The following is an 8,510-nucleotide window of genomic DNA, read 5'->3' as shown; positions in this document are numbered from 1 at the left end:
TCTGCTTCCCAATTCTGTAGCCCTGGGACGTAGATGGCTGACAGAAGGACTTGGTGGGCTTAGGCCCATTGGAAAATAAGTTTTATTTCGTTTAGCGCTTCCCTGCTTCTTGTGCCTCTCTGGTGGTTTATGTATGCCACTGCCATGGAGTTGTCGGACTGTATTTTCACTGCCTGACCGGTCAGGTCTTGTTGCCAATGGAGCAGGCCTAGGCGGATTGCCCGTATCTCAAGCAGGTTGATTTGTAGCTTCTACTCGTCACACTTCCAGACCATTTTCCTGCTCCCCAGCTAAAGAGACTTGCATCCGTTGTGAGGATACGCCACAAGGGTTCCGGTAACCATCTGCACCTGGAGAGCTGGTTGATCTGCAACCACCAGAGAAGGGATGCCCTCGACTTGTGCGACAGACTAATCTCCTGGAGTAGGGATTTTCATTTCCAGGTTGTCAAAATGTTCCACTGGAGATCTCCGAGGTCAAATTGGGTGAATGGCACTGCTTCTATGGTGGAAACCATGACTTCATGCAGAACTGGGCTGTGTGACGTGGCTTCTGAAGAAGTGACCTTACCAGGGCTTGAAGGTGAAGAGCCTTCTCCAGAGGGAGAAAAATCTTCTTTGCTTGTGTGTCGAACTGCATGCCCAGAAAAAACATTGTTTGACTGGGATTCAATGATGATTTTGCCAGTTTTAGGAGCCAGCTGAGTTCCTGTAGCCTGTCCTTGGTCACTCTGAGCCATCTTTGGGCTTCTTGAAGGGAAGATGCCTTGATCAGTAGACCATCTAGGTAAGGAGTGATGGAGACTCCCTCCCGCAGGGGGGCTGATGTGAGCCCGAAGGGGAGGCTTGTAAACTGATAATGCTGGTTTTGGATAGCAAATCGCAAGTATTTCTGATGGAGAGGGAATATAGGAATGTGTAGGTATGCATCCTTTATGTCGAGGGAGATGAGGAACTGTCCTGGAGACATCGTCGTGATGACAGATCGGAGCGACTCCATCTTGAATTTTCGTGGCCAAATGAATTTGTTCAGCTCCTTTTGATCTAGTATGGGGTGGACTGTTCCGTCCTTTTTTGGTAATACAAAAAGGTTGGAGTAGTAACTGATGAAAAGTTCTCTGGGAGGTACTAAGATGATTACCTTTGTGGAGATGAGGCTGGAGATGACGCCTTGGAATGCTTTACGTCTGTTTGTTTCTTGAGGGAGTTTGGACATAAAGAAGTGATGAGAAGGTAATGAGGAAAACTCTAGGTGGTAGCCTCGAGTGATTACTTTGTGGAACCATGCATTTTGAATGAAAGTGAGCCACGCATAAACAAAGTGCGCTAGTCTTACTCCTAGGTGCGTCGTGTCTACCAGTGGGAGGCCACCGTCATGCTGAGGTAGTCTTGTCTCCAGTCTTAGAGGGGTGTTTTCTGTTTTGCCAGGTTGGCCTTGGCTTACTGCCAAAATGACATCTAGTCGCAATTGACTGTCTCGGGGGGGGTGACCTAGTGCTCTTGGATTGGGGGCCACGGAAAAAACTTGCCCCTGTGAAAGGAGGCACGTGCCTTTGGCTGTGGTGGTAAGGTACTCTTTCCCCCAGTGGCTTGGCTGATGATCTTGTCTAGATCGGGTCAAAAGGAGTTTCCCCTTGAAGGGAATGGATGTCAGGGATTTTTTGGAAGAAAAATCTGCTGACAACAATTTTATCCAGAGGGACCTGCGAGTCGCTACTGCAAGTGCCGAAGACCTGCTGATTACTTGGACTGCGTCAAGCGAAGCCTCACATAGGTAGTCGTTTGCTTCCTTGATCTGGGAAGCCCATTGAGAAAGCTCGTGACGAGGTGCTCCCGCAACAATTGAGTAGAGAGTCGGACCAGGACTGGATAGCTCTGCTGACCCATGTAATAGAAAAGACAGGATGAAGGGTTGTGCCGGATGCTGAGAATACGGAGTGCAGGAGGCTCTCTATCTTTTTGTCCATAGAGTCCTTGAAGGGCAAAGTTTCAGGGACTGGTAAGGCCGTGTTTTTGTATAGCCAGGAAACAGGAGCATATACAGATGGAGAAGAAGACCATTTTTCGGTGAGCTCCGCTGGAGATGAAGAGTCTCGAGAACAGAAGAGATCAATGAATCCCCAGTCTCTGAAACGAGTTTAGGTGAATCCTCCTCTTCGTGGTCTGAATTGGAAGAAACTTTGCCTTCACTGCGATCACTGTCCTCCAATGAGTCTAGTGGAGGGGAGGTGATTGTCTGGGAGGGGTGTCACTCTCCTCCTTAAAGGGAGAGGGGGCCCTGCGTTTGGAGGCTCTTATTTTAGGATTATCCAGTCGGGAAAGAAGTTTGTCTAGACACAGTGCTAATTTAGGAATTCCAGGGGTGGGTTGCACCTGGAGTGGCGTGTCATCCCTATTGGACCCTGAAGGCTCCCCATGGGTGGCTTGGTCCTCCTGGGGTGGAGTAAGTTTTGAGTGATCCGGACACTGCTCCAGTGGTTTACATTTTTTACATAGGGGCTCTTTGTGCCCTGAAGGGAGATGTTTGCACCCTTTTGCGCAGGCCAGGAATTTTATTGAAGCTGCAGTTGCTCCCCTGGAGGAAAGACTACCACTTTTCCCCTCAGACATGGTGTCAATAGTAAGTGACAGATAAGTGTCTGTGCGCAGAAAAAGAACAGAACCCTTCAAGGGTTACTGGACTGATCACTAACCTGTCGAGTGAAGACAGGAAAGGAGAAACAGCTTTAGTCCTTAGGGTGGCTGTTGGTTGCAGGTACCAACTAATACCCTGTGCGCTGAGCATTGTCCTCTGCTTAATGACAGAAGCCCCTGCTTCTATGTCTTGAAAGCTGTCCCTGCACTGTGGGAATGCTGAGCATGAACAACTCCCGCCAATCAACACCAAAAATGGCGGCCGTGCTGTGAGGAAGGGGCGCGCTCATCCTCTGCCATGCGGCGTACCAAAAGGACCACCTGACATGAGCAAAATGGCGCCCGCGCTGAAGGAGGGGCGCGTGTTCCCTTCCTACGGTAGAGCTAACAATCCCGCCACTTCTGGATGTGCCGCTCTACTGAAGACTCTCCCTGTCTTGTCGGACAAGGTGCGCGCCACTGTTAGAGTGCGTCAGGAATGTTTCAATACGCCCCAGGCCCTGGAACACCGCTCCCCTGCCCATGGGGCCCCATAGCAGAGACATGTGCTGTCCAGTAATCTGCCATGATACTGCAGATGCCAATAGCCAACCCCAGTATGCCTGTGGGAGGGAAGGGAGGACTGCAGAGAAGGGCTCCAGTCGGGAAAAAGACACTTACCTATGGCCCAAGGGGACGGTCATATTGTCTGCCGGCCAGCCCTTCACCTCCTGAAAGAGAAAGGAGTGTCAGTTGGCTGGATGGTCTGTGCACATAGCACCCGAAGACCCCGGAGACAGGTTCCCACGTTGGGGGATGTAATAGGGACTTTTACTCTGTGTAAAAGGCCATCATTACCCCTTAATGCCAGTATAACTGACTATAAAAAAACAACCTAACCTCTTAAGGACACAAACTAAACTGCTGGGGGTATAGCCAGTGTAGGAGAGGGAGCTAGTGTTCTTTTTTATTATTGTGTCCTACCTCGTAGTGGTATTAGCTATACCCCCACTGTCCCTGTGTCCCCCAAGCTGACTAGGAGAAATTAGAGAATTGCTAACATTTCTAGAGGTAATATACAGATACAAAGCACCTTCATTTAGTGGAGTATACATATTTTTGTCAAGATAACCATCTTTATGCAATGCATCATACCACCAATACAACAACATAGCAGTGTTCATAATTGGTAGATAGAAAATCAACATCATTACACCAGAATGTTGATGTCGTCATTGTACAAAGATACTATTATACAGAAGTAATTAATATAACAAAAATAAAAGTGATAGATTTAGGATTATTTGTCTATCATATGATATACAGGTAAGCTCATTAACATTCTTAAGACTAAAGTTTCCCCAACGCTTTCATGTGGAAGAGAGTGCATTTCTGTCTGTATTATGAATACCCATATGGAAATGTCATATAAATGAATCACCACTCATTAAAAGAAGATTAAATATGTAATTATATGTAGCAGCTTCCAACTAGTACTGAGTAAACAGGTTAGTGTTGGGAATCACACAGTATTACAATGCCAGAATGAGCTTGGTGTCCAGAAATGCTTCTGGGCAATCGAAAAGACAGAATATCTTTTAGAATATTTAAAAAACCAGCATGGATGGAACACCTAAGTTTCAGGTACATGCAGCTGAAGACAGCACTATCATCTCTACCCATCTGATCACATGAAAATAATGAATACAGGTCAGAAAATGTACCGCATGCACTTATATTTTCAATGTCAAATAAAAAGAAGAATAAATTAGGCTTAAAACGTACCATGACCAAAGGGGAAAATACATGGTTTACTTTGCAGACACTGATAGCTATTTCTTAAGTTATAGTGTGTGTAGAAATTCACATGCACACACCGTACAAATGTTTCTCTCTTTTTAACTCTACCACAGCAGTAGCAATGTGGAAATAGGATACCAGAAAAGACTGTGAATATGGGTTAGTGAGGTAAGAGCTCCATTCCCCTTAAAAGCAGATCAAGCAAACAAAACATATACAATTTTTTTTTCAGTTCATTGGGGGAGCAAACAATTTAACAATAAATGAGCGTGTTGATAGGATGTCAGACAGGAATATGAAATACCTTTAATTGTCCAAAAATTAACCTATCACCACAAAAAAACTGATACATAAAACTGGAAGATAGTTGGTCTTGATGCTGTTATCCTTTTGGAAAAAAAAGAGAAAAAAATGAGTACCGAAGCAATTCCAGGACAAGCCACAAGTGTTATATAGTCTTGGGGTGTGATGTCACCACTCGCTCCCTCAAAACTAATTTGCAAGGGGTTCTTCTGAAAATAAAACAAAAAAAATCAGTCTTTGTAAGCTGGTTCAGTGTGTACAAAGTCAGAGTTTGGTAGGTTACTATATTCCCTGCATTTGGCTCAGTGATGTTCCTGTGATTCCCACATGGCAGGACTGGAAGGGCGTTGAATTTGCAGATGTTTGTGCACACCTTGGTAATGAATCCTCAATGTAAAGTTGGAGAAGGAAAGACATTTTGAAATATGCACACAGGGTCTGCTTCCTCTAAAGCTTCCTCCCCAGCCGGTCTTCTACCTGAAAGCTGATGAAAAGCAAAGGACAACAGGTGGGCAGGTCAGAGGTGGCTGTGCATGCAGTCAGGTATCAAATATTTATTGAAACTGTATATGAATTAGGGCCTCACAGGGCACCCATACCTCCTAGGGCCCCCTGCAGGCACAGGGTCTGCTTCCTCTATAGTTACACCCCTGACCCCCCTTGTATTTTTCACACCTGTAAAGCCCTGTACTGTTCACACCACAGACATGGACTGTTAAGTGCTCATATTGTTCACCTGTCCATACCTCAGATAGACTGCTGGAGGGGCACCGGCACTGTGTCATTGTATGTAGTAGAGTTCATCTTAGAGTGGTCTTGATAGCTTTCTCTGTCTCCTGCTGTACTCTGCCTGCCCTAAGCTTTCTGTGTGCCATACTCTGTTTGCCCTACACTTCCTGTGGGCGTTGAGCATGGTGGGAGGTTTGTTAGCATTTGGAAATAGTTGTTAGGGGTCCCAAATGTCTTTAAAGGGGTTGTTCACCTTCAATGTGCAAATCTTATTAAAGGGTGTTTGAGTGTTCCACTTCTGGAACAATATTTAGAGCTCTAAATAGCAAAAAGATGAAAAATGTATGTTTTTCATGATATAGGGATTTATACCAGAAAAATATTTTACTTTATGCATAAAAATTCAACTCATTCGGAAAACCTCAAGCGCATACAAATAGTCCTGGAAGTCACATCTGCTACTGAATAATGATTTTTATGGGGAAAAAACACAAATTAATACACTGACCCCCCAAAATAATATATTTGTGGAAGTACACATTCAACTGAAAATGTCTTTCTACTCCAAACTACTGAGTCACAATGCTTTCTCAAAATTGTCAGTTTTCACAAAATACCTAAAATGGCTTCATGGATTTTCTAGCATCTTATCTCCACATAGCATTAAGTACCAAGAATAAACATTCTAAATATGAATGCCAAGGATCTACTGAACACTTTGATGACCAAAATGCATATTTTTACCAAACTATGTACGACCAAATGAAAATATGCATATAACATTTTCACAGCTGACACATCTGAGATATAAGTATCCAGTATGTGTTTCATGTGCCATAATACCCCCTAACAGGTATGGAGACCCTAGCAAACCATATGTTTCCCAAAAGTACACATTATATAATAATTCTAAAATAGATAAATACGCCTTTCTACTGCAAACCACCAAACTGAAATAATATACAAAAGATATTTCACACAGGACAATTAGTGAATACGCTATTTGCAATGCCACCAAAACATTTTTAAGGCAAAAAAAAAAAAACAGGATGCAGGAAAAAAAGCGATAAAATTGTGGTTTATCACAAACTGCACTTACTCCCAGTTAACGGATTGTTCATTTATAAAATTAATTAATGTAACTCTTTATAAGAACTGCACATTATTGAGTAACATCAGCTGTTTCTATTGGGATCTATTTACTGAATGATATGAGTCTCCTACATGAACTTTCCAGCAGTGGAAATGACTGGTTATTATAGAGTCACATGTTTCTTTTGGGATCTATTTAGAAAATGACGCAAGTTCCCCCAGCCACCTACAGAACTCCGTCCCCCCCATCTGCACAAATCTCAATCCCCTCCTGCACATCTCAGTCCAACCTTTGCAAACCCCCTGCACATCTCAATTTCCATGCACATCTCAACCCCCATCTGCACACATTAAACCCTCATCTGCACAGCTCGATCCCCCACAGCAGTGGATTTCAGGATCTTTAGACCGAAGGCCACATACACTGAGGACAAAACATTGAATGTATAGTACTTGGTGGAGTTGTGCAGGCAGGACCATGTGGCTGCCTTTCAAATCTGATCAGCTGAGGTGACATTCAGAAGTGTCCAGGATGTGCTGAGTGCCATCATAGAGTGGGCTGTGATTCTGATGGGAACCGGATGGCAACAGAGTTGGTAGACCCTTGTAATGAGCAGTTTTATCCATCTAGAGATGATGTGTTTGGAAGCTTTTGTCCCTCTGCGGGCATAAACAAAAAGTAAAAAAAGAACGTTTGCCTTCCTGAAGTCTGCTGTTTTTTGCATCTCTTGATTAATGAGAAAGAATGAGGTGACCTTTGGTAAGAAGGTAGAAACTATGCGGAGGACTACTTTGTTTTGGTCAAAGAAACAAAATGTAGTTTTGCAACTCAGAGTCCCAATTTCTGAATCTGTCTGGCTGAAACTATCGCCACAAGGAATGTGATTCTTCCAAGTTAACAAACGTATGCAAATAAAGATGTGAGGCTCGAATGGTTTCACAATGGATCCACACTAGTGTGGGTGACCATGGGGGGATGTTTATATGAGCTTGTAAAGGGTTGCTTTTGCGAAGTAAAGGATTGTTTGGCTTTCCTGGGAAAAAAACTTTTTTTGGGAGAAAACTACTCTTTCCTCCCATGACTTTGGAAATGAATGAGTCTAGTTCTGGCCCAACTAGTGACATCCAGGGGCGGCACTCCATGTTTTCATCCACAAGGCTTGATGTGTAGCAATGGAGAGGGTGGATGATTTTGCAAATAGTTAAAGGATAGAAAACTTCCAGCCTGCAGCATTGTATTTCTCACATACTTTTAGGTATCAAGACAAATTTCCCCAAATATGAAAGCATGGGGTCCTCTGAACAGTTTTATGCCCAATTTGTATAGGTATACCCAAGCACGTGGCATATAGGGCATATAGGGCCCCCAAAATGAAGACCCCCATATGGTCTGTCATTTCAGGTACTGCAAAATCAACACATTCACATAGTTTGGGGGGGGGGGGGAGATGGAAAAAAATACGTTCACAGCAGAAAATACACATTCCTCTGAATCCAAATTGGGTATGCATGTCTTTCTACTCCAAAGTACCAAGCCACAAACCTTTCCTAAATTTGGCAATTTTGGTGCCATTTTCAAAAATCACCTCAAAACTTCTGAATCCAAATTGGGTATGCATCTTTTTCTACGCCAAAGTACCAAGCCGCAAACCTTTCCTACATTTGGCAATTTTGGTTACATTTTTAAAAATCACCTGAAAACTTCCACCTTGCAGCATCATATTAGGTATCAAGATAAATCACCCCAAATATGAAAGCCTGGGGTGCTCTGAACAGTTTGATGCTCAATATGTATAGGTTTACCTAAGCACATGGCATATAGGGGCCCCAAAATGAAGACCCCCCCCATATGGTTTGTCATTTCAGGTACTGCAAAATCAACACATTTATATAGTTTGGGGGGGGGCAAAGGTAGAAAAAAGTATGTTCACCCCAGAAAACCATATCTTTTCAGAAAGTGCAAATTCTACCGAA

The 8,510-nt window shown here is 43.7% G+C and overlaps 1 protein-coding gene across 12 annotated transcripts in view; it reads right to left on the bottom strand.

The window, feature by feature from the left end:
* Window positions 1-4,059: 4,059 nt before the first annotated feature.
* Window positions 4,060-8,510, bottom strand: part of LOC733397 (ankyrin repeat and SAM domain-containing protein 1A) — a 317,888-nt gene continuing 313,437 nt past the window's right edge. For all 12 annotated transcript variants that reach the window (XM_041582016.1, XM_041582019.1, XM_041582015.1 and 9 more), the window contains one exon: window positions 4,060-5,199. The gene's annotated coding sequence lies outside the window, so the exon portion shown is untranslated. The remainder of the gene's footprint in view (window positions 5,200-8,510) is intronic.

The sequence above is a fragment of the Xenopus laevis genome, chromosome 2L, assembly GCF_017654675.1.
Source record: "Xenopus laevis strain J_2021 chromosome 2L, Xenopus_laevis_v10.1, whole genome shotgun sequence".
In the NCBI taxonomy this organism is placed as follows: Eukaryota; Metazoa; Chordata; class Amphibia; order Anura; family Pipidae; genus Xenopus; species Xenopus laevis.
Note: the sequence above shows the minus strand (reverse complement) of the source record. Positions and strands in the feature narration are given on the sequence as shown.